This window comes from Bison bison, unplaced genomic scaffold (genome assembly GCF_000754665.1).
Source record: "Bison bison bison isolate TAMUID 2011002044 unplaced genomic scaffold, Bison_UMD1.0 scf7180017864068, whole genome shotgun sequence".
Taxonomy (NCBI): domain Eukaryota; kingdom Metazoa; phylum Chordata; class Mammalia; order Artiodactyla; family Bovidae; genus Bison; species Bison bison.
Genome location: NW_011494640.1, coordinates 3237942 through 3249276, shown reverse-complemented (window position 1 = coordinate 3249276; position 11335 = coordinate 3237942). Strand labels below are relative to the sequence as shown.

The following is an 11335-nucleotide window of genomic DNA, read 5'->3' as shown; positions in this document are numbered from 1 at the left end:
GGGCTGCGGGGAACCGGCTGGAGTACCCGCACTCGCGCGGTTTCTCGTGGGGGGGGGGGGGCCCAGTCCCCCGCCCCCCAACCCCACCGCCCAGAGGCCCGCGCCTGAGTAGCCCGTGGCCTTGCGCGGCCTGCGTCTACTCCGCGCGTCCCGCGGAGTGGAGGAGACCTGGGGATCGGGCCTGACCTCGGCGCTCCCTCCCAGCCGCGGCCTGACAGCCCAGCCGCCGGCACTTTTGACCCGGAGTGAAGCGGGGGCCCGGGTGGGACGAAGGCAAGAGCGGTGCTTGGGGGGCACCAGCCAAGGGACCTGGGGATTGTCGGTGCTGGGAGGAGCTGACAATCCCCTAAAGGAAAAGCAGGCCCCCCAAGATTTGCCAGGTTTCAGAAGGAGGGATGCCCAAGAAAGGCACTGGGCCCTGGTTTTCTGTGCTGGGTGATGGCCTGACACTCATGGGAAAAGGTCACTGCTGGACACCTGGATCGGGTCTGTCATGTCCAGAGGAAGCGGCTGTTTGCGTGAGTTTCTAACAAATTTCTTATTAGGCCAGGATTAAATTTATCTTCCTCCCTCACTCTCCTATTAGGTCTGCTAGAGAAGTGTGTTTTTTTAATTACCCACCACCACCAGTTCACTAAGAATGGTGGCAGCTTTAGGCTTACAGTGTAATTTAGCTTTCACTACAATGGAAATGGTAGGATGGGCCGTGTGCCACTAATACTAAGCTTGTCCTGGGAGCTTCTTGGAAGTGGGGGGGGGGGGCGTGGGAAGACGGCTATTTCTCTCAGTAGTGCGGATGACCGGTGATATCAATAGAATTTTTTTATGAGTCTAAAGTCCTTTCTTCTGAATCAAGGGAAAGTGCAATTACACATGAAAAGTACCAGGACCCAATTTGATTTTTGCAAGTGAAGTGCAAATTTCACTTTCATGTTGCTCTTGATGTCTTTTATCACACAATAACAAACTCTTGCTGTTTGCCAGGCACTCTGCTATGTCTTGGGGATGCAAAGATGAATAAGATAATTAATCCTTGTCCTCAGAGAAGTAGTAGGAGAGACAGAAATAAAATTGGCAGTTGAAGTGGTAACAGCATAATAGATGTGTCGATAAAGAAGCACAGAGGAGGGAACAGATAGCTGTGTGAGATGATCTGGGAAGGCTTCCCAGAAAATAACACGTTTAAGTAAAGTCTTGAAGGATGAATAGGAGTTTGCCTTGCAGGGAAGATTGGGAAGAACAGAAAGAGCAGCCAAAGCAGAGGAAACTGTGAATATAGATGCTTTAGTTTAGTTTAGTCTAGTCACTCAGTCGTGTCCGACTCTTTGCGACCCCATGGACTGTAGCCTACCAGGCTCCTCCATCCTTGGGATTTTCCAGGCAAGAGTACTGGAATGGGTTGCCATTTCCTTCTCCAGAGGATATTCCCGACCCGGGGATCGAACCTGGGTCTCCCATATTGTAAGCAGACGCTGTACCATCTGAGCCACCAGGGAAGTCCTAGAGGCTTTAGGAGTATGGTATCTCTAGGCAACAGCTTTAATGCAGCCATAGCCTTTTTCCTTTCTTGACAAAGTAACCTAGACTTTCTAATTCCCACCACAGTTTCCAGTGATAGATTCCATCTTGTTGATCTTCTCCCCCGCATTTTTCCCTCATCATTTTTTTGAGCTTCACTCCTGGTCTCTATCACTCATATCTTTCCAAGAAGGGTCCAACCATATGAAGGTGGGAAAGGAGTCATTTGCTATAGCTCCAAGGTAGAGGATTGGAACACTGGGCATAGATGTGATGCTAGAGTCACCATCCCAGGAGGGCAAGTCTAAACTATACAGTCAGGGAGCAATATGGGTCATACCCAGGGAAGCCATGCTGAACGTCCAGTCTGTGAGGTCAGATTTGTGAGACCTTGAGAAGTGAGTAATCAGATGAGAGGCTGGAAGGAGCTGGACTGTGATGTGGGTCAGGACAAACAGTTTGGGACTGAGACCATAAATCATGCAGAGATGATAGAGCCTGCTGTTAGTGGTCCAGCCCTGGAGAACAGAGTTGCATCTGACAGCTTCAAGCAACTGAAGAAAAGGGCACCACCATCTCTTCAGTAGAATATTTCCAGTACTTCCTTCTTTCTGTTCTTACTTCTTTTTACTATTATCTTACTATTATCCTCTTTGATCCAGTTTCCACTCATGATTCACTTTGATTAGGCTTCTTTCACTGAGGTCTTAGCTACCAGAGCAGAGAAAATCCTGTTCTGCTGCCTTAGCCTCTGCTTCTAGAACTGTAAATAGTCCATTTTTCTCTCATAAGCCATCAACTTAGCCAGCCTGTTTTTACTTCCTGCTCCTTTGGAAACAGAGGAAGGGTGGGCCCAGCGTTGGTCAAGTAGACCTCATCCCCAAAACTCACCTAATGTTTGACTCAGAGAAGGGGCCTTTTAGTTTTGCTGAAATCAAAATTTATTTTTAGAATGGAACATGGTGAATTTTTGGCAAATCCCCCTCTTGAACTCTAGTACAGATCAAGCCTCATAAAGAACATGACACTGGGTTGATACGCTTAATTTGCTCTGCTGAGATTGACAATTCTGTAAGTGCTGAGACTCACAGGTGCTACTTAAGCAGTCTTCTCAATCAGCATGTTTACTGAGCACCTGCTTGTGTGTAAATACTGTGCTGTATTTGAGCTTTGGAGGAGACAGGAAAATGAAAGAGGTGCTATAGTCCAGGGGTTACTTTCAGCTAAACAAGGATCTGGATCCCAGTTCTAGAAGTTACTTGCTGTGTGACTTGTGCGTGTTATTTGACCTTGTTTCTTTGTGTGTAATAATGCCACCTACTTTATAAACTTGTGAGAATTCAGTATAAAGCATACTTCCGTAAATTTTCAAAGTACTAAACGTGTGATACAATCAGAATTGCAAAAAGAGATCATTGTGGACTATGATTATCAAGGAAGGCTTTTTTTCAGAGATACGGTGGATTTTTTTATATACAGAGAAGGAAAGTGGGAGGGATTTCTAGACAGGAGAAAATATGTTCATAAAACACAGGACTGGAGCATGGAGGAAAGTTTTCAGGGGTCAGTTGATGAAACTGACCAATGTGGCAAGATCAGAAGATTTAACTACAGATGTTGTAAGATTGGAAGTGTTGATTGAAGCCAGATTTTTTTAAATTTATTAATTTTTTAAATTAAAGAATAATTGCTTTACAGTATTTTGTTGTTTTCTGTCTGAAACTAGATTTTAACAGGCATTGAATGCCAGACTAAGGAGTTAGGGCTTTATCCTGTATGATGGAAAGCCTGAAGATGTTTGGTTGAGGAAATGGGGGTTATAAAAGTAGTATGTTAAGAAGACTCTCAACAACAGTGTATAGAATAAACTTTAGAAGGGGTAGAAAGAGAACTGTACAACCAATTAGCTGGTTATTTAAATCGTTCAGATGTGAGGGGAGAAGGAATTAAATTAGGACGATGGCAGTGAAAATAGAAAGAGGTAGGTTCAATAAGTGTTATAAAGCAGGGGTCCCGAGGCCCTGGGCTGTGGTCTATTAGGTCAGCTGCACAGCAGGCAGTGAGCAGCAGGTAAGGGAAAGAAGCTTCGTCTGTGTTTACAGCCACTCCCCATCACTCACATTACCGCCTGAACGCTGCCTCCTGTCAGATCAGTAGTGGCATTAGATTCTCATAGGAGCTTGAACCCATCTGTGAACTTAGCATGTGAGGGATCGAGGTTGTGTGTTCGTTATGAGAATCATCCCGAAACCATCCCCTGACCAGCCCCGGTCCATGGAAGAAGTATCTTTCATGAAACTTATCCCTGATGCCAAAAAGGGTGGAGACCACTGTTATAAAGGAAGCATGAACAGTACTCTGACTGATAGATATGGAGAACAAGAAGGAAGGAAGAATCAAATATAGCCTTGAACTTGAGTGACAAGATCAACAGAAATAAGGCAGATGGAAAGAAAACTCAGTTTGGGGGAGAAGAGGAAAAGCTAAGTGCTAGATATCTTGAGGTGATACTGGAATTTATAAGTGGGTACATCCCCTAATTATTTGGAAGCTGGTGGGGGAGGCACTAGTGTTCAAAAGAGAGAAGTCAGGGAGTCTTATATGTAGGAGATCATTAAAGCCATGTGATTAGCGTAGTTCCCGCTTGATTCTTAGTGGCGTGACAGCATAGAAATAGAGGCGTAGAGGACCAAGGCTAAGCATGGAGATTGCCCACATTCAAGGAGGTAAGAAGAAATGGGGTCAGTATGGTGGAAAATAAGGAATATCACAGAAACAAGAGAATCATCTAATTTATTCACCCCACAAACCCGATAGATACCTATCAGACATGCTGTTGGCCATGAGGGTATAGTACTGTAGAAATGAAGCAAAGAGAGGGTTTCAAGCTGAAGCGATTGATCAGTATGAAATTTTACATAAAAAGTGGGAAATGTCCATTCTATTTAGTGAACAAGAGTCATTAGTAGCTTTTTAAAAATAACCTCAATTTTGTGGAGGATAGCCATAGGGCTGTTAAATACCAGATTAAAGAGGATGGGGGCATGAGATGTGGGTAAGAAATGGAGACAGCGTGTATTTACCTTCTGCATGTTTGGCAGTAAAAGGAAAAAGAAATAGGGAAGAGATTAGAGAAGGCGGAAGAGTCAAACAGAAGATTTGCTCTTCCCTGTCTACTTCATTATTTTAGTTGTCCTGAAATATCATTTTCATTCTTTCATATCCTTAACAGCAGTTCAGCAATTCATTTCTTAAACTTACTGCTTTGAGAATTACCTGTACCTTTCATTGAACAATAATAGATAGCTACCATTTATTGAGTGCTTACCTGTGTTAAGCACCTTGTATACATTCTATTCATTATCCCATTTAATCCTCACAGTACTGAACTGCAACCATACAACCTACTAGAAGCATGGAGAGGCCAAGTGAATTGCCTGATCGCATAATTAATGAGGGGCAAAGATGGGATGTGGACCCAGTTTTGACTCTCAAGCTCTACAAAAGGACCATACTATACTGTCCCTGAAGGCCAGGCTAGCTTTACGGGTGTGTGACCTGTGCAGTCTCCCGGGGCCCTGAATTTATACAGACCTCACACTCAGTTGAATGCTCTGTTGTTGCTCTCTTGAAATTCTTGATAATTTTTTAACAAGGAGACCTGCCTTTTTATTTTGCACTGGTATGAAAGTGGTTCTACCCAAATGTATCAATACTCCTTCCTAAAGCTAGGAAAGCATTTGTCCTGATAATTCCTTTTGGTTGCATAACCTGAAGTCCTTGCTATATCATGGTACACCATCACATTTTCCTGTCTTTTCATTTTGACTCCTGATATAAAGGGCAAAAGGGGGGTATTTTGAAATTCAAGTATTAATAGATATCCAGTATGAAAAGAAAAAAGAGGCAAGGAATTATTTGCCCAGAATGGCTTCTGGAACCTCATTCATCATATCATGAGAGTATGATTAGATCGAGTTACTGTCCTGATCCTGTTGTTACTCCCAATTTAAGTAAGAAATAGTTAATTTATATTTCTTGTGTAGTCAGAAGTTCCCAACTGCTAGGAAGCTGGGAAGACCATTTCATAACCTACTGAAACAGAAATTGGGGTCGAACAGGTATTTGCCCTGATCTGATAACTTCTTAACCAGACTGGAGCCACTGGGGACTACCCAGCAGGTTTGAAACATGTGGCCCTGTTCCCCACATTTATCATGAATGTTACTATCCCTTTCTTGGCTTTTTTGCCCACTCTACTCCTTCATCTACCTATAGGGATCATGAAAACCATAAACATTTAAGTTTTGGTATTGTCTTTGGTCTTAGGCTTTATAATCACTACTTGGAACTGACAACAAGTTCAGTTTTTCTGGTTTTCATGGTTATTGCTCTCTAGAAAACAACATGTACTCATTCTCAGGCTCCTCCCACTCCCAGTCTCTCTGAGTAATCATTTGACCAGGTACTGGCCAAATCCTGACACCACTTGACGCTAGCTGACCGCTTGACCGAGTCCTAGCACCAGCCAGCATAGATTCCTTTGTGAAGGATCTCAGGCAGGGTTTTGCAGTTGTGTTGCTTTCTCTATCACCAGCGTCATTCCCATTCCAGAACAAGCTACTTCCTTTCACTCCACTCCCATCATGGGTCAAGTGAGCCTAAGAATCTGTGAAATGAAAACCATGAAGAGGTTAGAGTACGGCCTATAGTGCACGTCAGGAAAGCGTCTAGTGGCCTGGTGCTCATGGTCTCCTGCCTGTGCTGCTTGCGGAGTCTCCATAAGGCACTGCAGTAATTCTCTATTGCTTAAACAATTATTCCCTAATGTATCAGCTTAAAACAACAAGCTTTTCTGTCTTTTAAGATCCAAGTATCACATCTCGGAAGCATCTCCCTGTTTGCTTTTCATGAGTCGTATCCTTCCTCTCTGGCCTTCCTTTGTGCTGCTGCTGTTCAGTCACTCAGTCATGTCTGACTGACTGAGACCCCAGGGCATACAGCACGCCCGGCCTCCCTGTCCTTCCCATCTCCTGGAGCTTGCTCAAACTCATGTCCATTAAGTTGGTGATGCCATCCAGTCATCTTGTCCTTTGTCATCCCCTTCTCCTGCCTTCAATCTTTCCCAGCATCAGGGTCTTAATTCTAATGAGTCGGCTCTTCCCATCAGGTGGCCAAAGTACTGGGGCTTCAGCTTTAGCATCAGCCCTTCCAATGAATATTCAGGGTTGATTTCCCATAGGATTGACTAGTTTGATCTCCCTGCAGTCCAAGGGACTCTTCAAGAGTCTTCTCCAACACCACAGTTCAAAAGCATCAATTCTTTGGCGCTCAGCCTTCTTTATGGTCTAACTCCCACATCTACACATGACTATGGAAGAACCATAGCTTTGACTATATGGACCTTTGTTGGCAAACTAATGTCTCTACTTTTTAATATGCTGTCTAAACCTAGACCTGTTTGTAACATCTTATTAATAGCACTTAAAACATTGTTATAATTGCTAGGGACTCAGTCTTTTTCATACCTATAGCTTCAGTTCCTAAAACTATTTCTTGAACATAGAGGATGCTCCATAAATGGTTGCTGAGTATACTTAAGAATGGCTGATACCTTTATATGCTTTTTATTTATTTAAATTTTTATGTGTACTCTCTTCTTTAGTATGTATACTACAAAGTACCTAACTTTGTGCCCTATGATAAATACATTCTTCTTCATCTCTCTGTCTAGAGATGTGTCATTGTTGTTGAAGATATAAAGAAATCATTGTATATGTCAAAGATTTGGCTTGTCAACTCACCTTCTCCAAAGAGAACTTTTTGAGCTTGTTTCTGTCTGGAAGTTCCTGCTCCACCCTGAAACTAATTCTGGCCCTTGTAGGAAATCATATAATGAGCCCCTAGCCCAGAGATACTTGGTTCAATAACAAAGCCAATGCTGGTTCACTATTGAAATATTTGACTATAAACTTTATGAAAGCAAAACCTGGGTCTGGCTTATCCACTGCTATATTCCCAGCACCAAGCACTGTTAGATGTTTAATAAATACTTGGTGATTGAATTAAGGACACTTTATTCTTAATATTCATATCACATTCCTTTACCCAGGTCCTGAGCTCTGATCACCCAGAGTCTTAGGCCTGAATTCATCATTTCACAGGGCTTAGACATCTTTGTCTTGGTCCTTGACTCGTCTCTTCGAGCTCTTTATCATAGCTGATCTCACTTAACTTAGAAGTAAAGTACATCCTCCTCTCTTGATCTTCCTTAACTAATAATATTGACCAGATGCCATTAGGAGAATTTTCTCTTCTTTATCTATAGCCAGAAATATCCAGCATACATATTTGATGTGTTTTAAAATATTTGAACTGAACAGAATTACAATTCAGATTTCAAAAGAAAGGGGACAGTCCCCGCAAGAAGCGAGCTTTGGCTAGAAACCAAATTCTAACATTTTGTGAGTCTGTTAAACTGATTAACTTGTAAGCTTCAGCGATTCAATGCAAATTAATTTTTATACCAACCAGCGAATCAGAGGAGGGGAGGGAATTGAGTGTGTAAATATGGTTGCCAGGGAAACTTTTCGTAACAGAAGAGAGAACCTCCCAGGAATTTATACAGGCCCAAGACACCAATGTAACCTGATCTTCCTGTGTTCTCTTTCTGATGGGGGAAGAAACCAATGTAGAAACCGTGGATACAGAGAAAGGTGGCTCTAGGCTTTTCTAAAGACTTGAGGAGTTGAGTTGTCCCTCTTGAAGTGGGAATGAATATTTTCTCTAGGGGAAAGATGACTATTATAAGGCACCCATTCCTTCTGAAGAAACATCTGGAAATGCAGAGCTTCTCTGAATCCATGTGTGAAAGAGTTTTCATTTATTCACATATTTATTCAGCAGGAAATATGCTTATAAGAGATAGTAATTTGATGATATTCTACTGCACATAGTGGATGTTCCTTAAATTTTGTCTAAATTAATCTTTTGAGGGGTGGGTGATGTGGACTTACATATTTAATGCTTTTTTAAAAAAGTAAAATTATGTTTTTGTAGAAAAAGTGTAAATCCAATTGTATCCTCTGAAAAGTGAAAGTGTTAGTCACTCAGTCGTGTCTGACTCTTTGCGACCCCATGGACTGCAGCCCGCCAGGTTCCTCTGTCTATGGAATTCTCCAGGCAAGAATACTGGAGTGGGTTGCCATTTCCTTCTCCAGGGGATCTTCCTAACCCAGGGATCAAACCCGTGTTTCTCATGTCTCCTGCCCTGGCCGGCGGGTTCTTTACCACTAGCGCCACCTTCACAGCCCTGTTCAAGTCTTCACCCTCCCTGTGCTCTGTCTTCTTGTGTGTAATGGGGATAATAATAGTACCTGCCTCAAAGGATTGTAGAATTAAATGGGTTAATACCTGTAAGGTGCGCAGGAACACCTTTACTATTTCCTGTGACCTCCTGGAAATACGGTCAGTTGCATTTTAAGGAGGAGACTGTTGCAATGTAGAGGGGTATGATAACTTCCCTAACTGCTAAGTCACTTCAGTCATGTCCGACTCTGTGCGACCCCATAGACGGCAGCCCACCAGGCTCCCCCGTCCCTGGGATTCTCCAGGCAAGAACACTGGAGTGGGTTGCCATTTCCTTCTCCAGTGCATGAAAGTGAAAAATGAAAGTGAAGTTGCTCAGTCGTATCCAACTCTTAGCGAAAGGGAAATTTCAGTACTAAATTAAGGATGAAAATATTCTGAGCCCAAAGTTAATGTACAACTATAACTTCCCTAAAGTTGTACATTAACTTTGGGCTCAGAATATTTTCATCCTTAATTTAGTACTGAAATTTCTCTTTCTATTCAGTAAGAGACAAAGAAAATGAGAGCATGACAGAGGAACTTGGCTTTTGGAACATTTTGAAATGGTGACACTAAAGCGTATGAAAATGAAATTGCTTTCTCAAAGGCAAAATGAGTGTGAGAAATGGTTGGGGAAAATATAAGATAAGAAGTACCATACTGGGCCAGGCCTCCAGTATATCCAGCCCCAGATTCTGTCTCTGATCAGTAACAGAGACAATTGGAGGGGAGCATTGTAGCTGCCATCCGTGGCACGACCTTCTAATTATAGGGAGGGACTTGTGCATCCCTAAGTGTCTCTTGGGCTTCCCTGGTGACTCAGCTGGTAAAGAATCCTCCTGCAGTTCAGGAGACCGGGTTCAATCCCTGGGTTGGGAAGATCCCCTGGAGAAGGGAACGGCTACCCACTCCAGTATTCTGGCCTGGAGAATTCCATGGGGTCACAAAGAGTTGGACACAACAGAGTGACTTCACTTTCAAGTGTCTCTTAGTAGTACTGCTACATCTTGTTCACCCAAGTATTTAAGCTTTATTTCTACTTTTGGCCTTTAAAATCTGTTCTTTGCTTTTTTTGTTGTTCAAAAAACATTTCTGAAGCTTCCATATCCCCATACTAGTAGCTAGGGATGCAAAGATGACTCAAACCCAGTCCTGGCAGTCTGGAAGTTTCTGAAGGAAGAGAGACATGGAAACATCAATTATGGTATTGTACTTAGTGCTCTAATAGAAGTATAGACAGGTATCCCTGATAGCTCAGTTGGTAAAGAATCCGCCTGCAATGCAGGAGACCCTGGTTCAATTCCTAGGTCGGGAAGATCCCCTGGAGAAGGGATAGGCTACCCACTCCAGTATTCTTGGCCTTCCCTTGTGGCTCAGCTGGTAAAGAATCTGCCTGCAATGCAGGAGACCTGGGTCCAATTCCTGGGTTGGGAAAATCCCCTGAAGAAGGGAATGGCAACCCACTCCAGTATTCTGGCCTGGAGAAAATTCCATGGACCGTATAGTCCACAGGATTGCAAAGAGTCGGACATGACTGGGTGACTTTCACTTTCACTTTCTGAAAGGTTAGAGGAAGGATCACGTAGTGCTGCTTAGAAGTGTCACCATCTGGAGGAAGAGACATTTGAAATGAGGAGTGCCTCAGGCAGAGAGAGCACCTCAGAGAGGAGAGCGGCATGTGCAAAGATGGGGTGTACATGTGAGACTGTAGTACACGTGGGGGATTTCAGTAGTCCCATGTGATGGGAGCATGACATATGTTGGGCAGGGACACAAACAAAGCTGAAAAGTAGGCCAGCGTCAAACACAGAACGCTGGTTTTCAGGCCAAGGAATTTGAACTTCGTGCTGAAGGCCACAGGGAGCTGTTGAAACACTTCAGAAGAAACGTGATCAGAGTCTTCTTTTCAAAGGATCACACCCCCAGTGTGGAGGCTGGTTTGGACAGTAGTGAGACAGGAGGCAGAACCCTGGGATAAAGAGGAATTCCACTCCAGCGCAGCTTCTCTACTGCCAGTAGTTTTACTATCGAATATATATATTCACATCTGTTCCTTCAACCCGGATTTATTGACGTCATGCAGGGTGCTGGGCTAACTGCTGGGGATGTAAGACAACAACCGTCTGTATCTTGGAGTTGCTTGCGGAGTTTTGTTTGCCCTGAACCAAAGCTTTCCTGAGTTTGGAGCTTTCCTGGTCTGTTTGCTACTTCATCTCAGCCCCAGTGCTGGTGCCTGGGGTGTAAAAGCATCTGGTGTGTGTTTGTCTTGTCTGCACTCTTCATGACTTACTGTCCCCATCATCACTCCTGCCTCTCCACCTTCATCTCTCCAGAGTGCAAGATGCCAACCATTTAACGAATTCCTGTAGAAAATGAATAGATTGTATCCCTTTTTTAGACTTTGCTGTTTAAGTCCTTAATTTTCTCGCATTTCCCCCAAATCTCCAGTGCTGTATTGTTAGCACTC

At 43.4% G+C, this 11335-nt stretch overlaps 1 protein-coding gene across 1 annotated transcript in view; it reads left to right on the top strand.

Annotated features, from left to right (window-relative positions):
- Positions 1 to 157: 157 nt before the first annotated feature.
- Positions 158 to 11335, top strand: part of PHC2 (polyhomeotic homolog 2 (Drosophila)) — a 113898-nt gene continuing 102720 nt past the window's right edge. Inside the window, exon 1 of the mRNA XM_010836948.1 lies at positions 158 to 518. The gene's annotated coding sequence lies outside the window, so the exon portion shown is untranslated. The remainder of the gene's footprint in view (positions 519 to 11335) is intronic.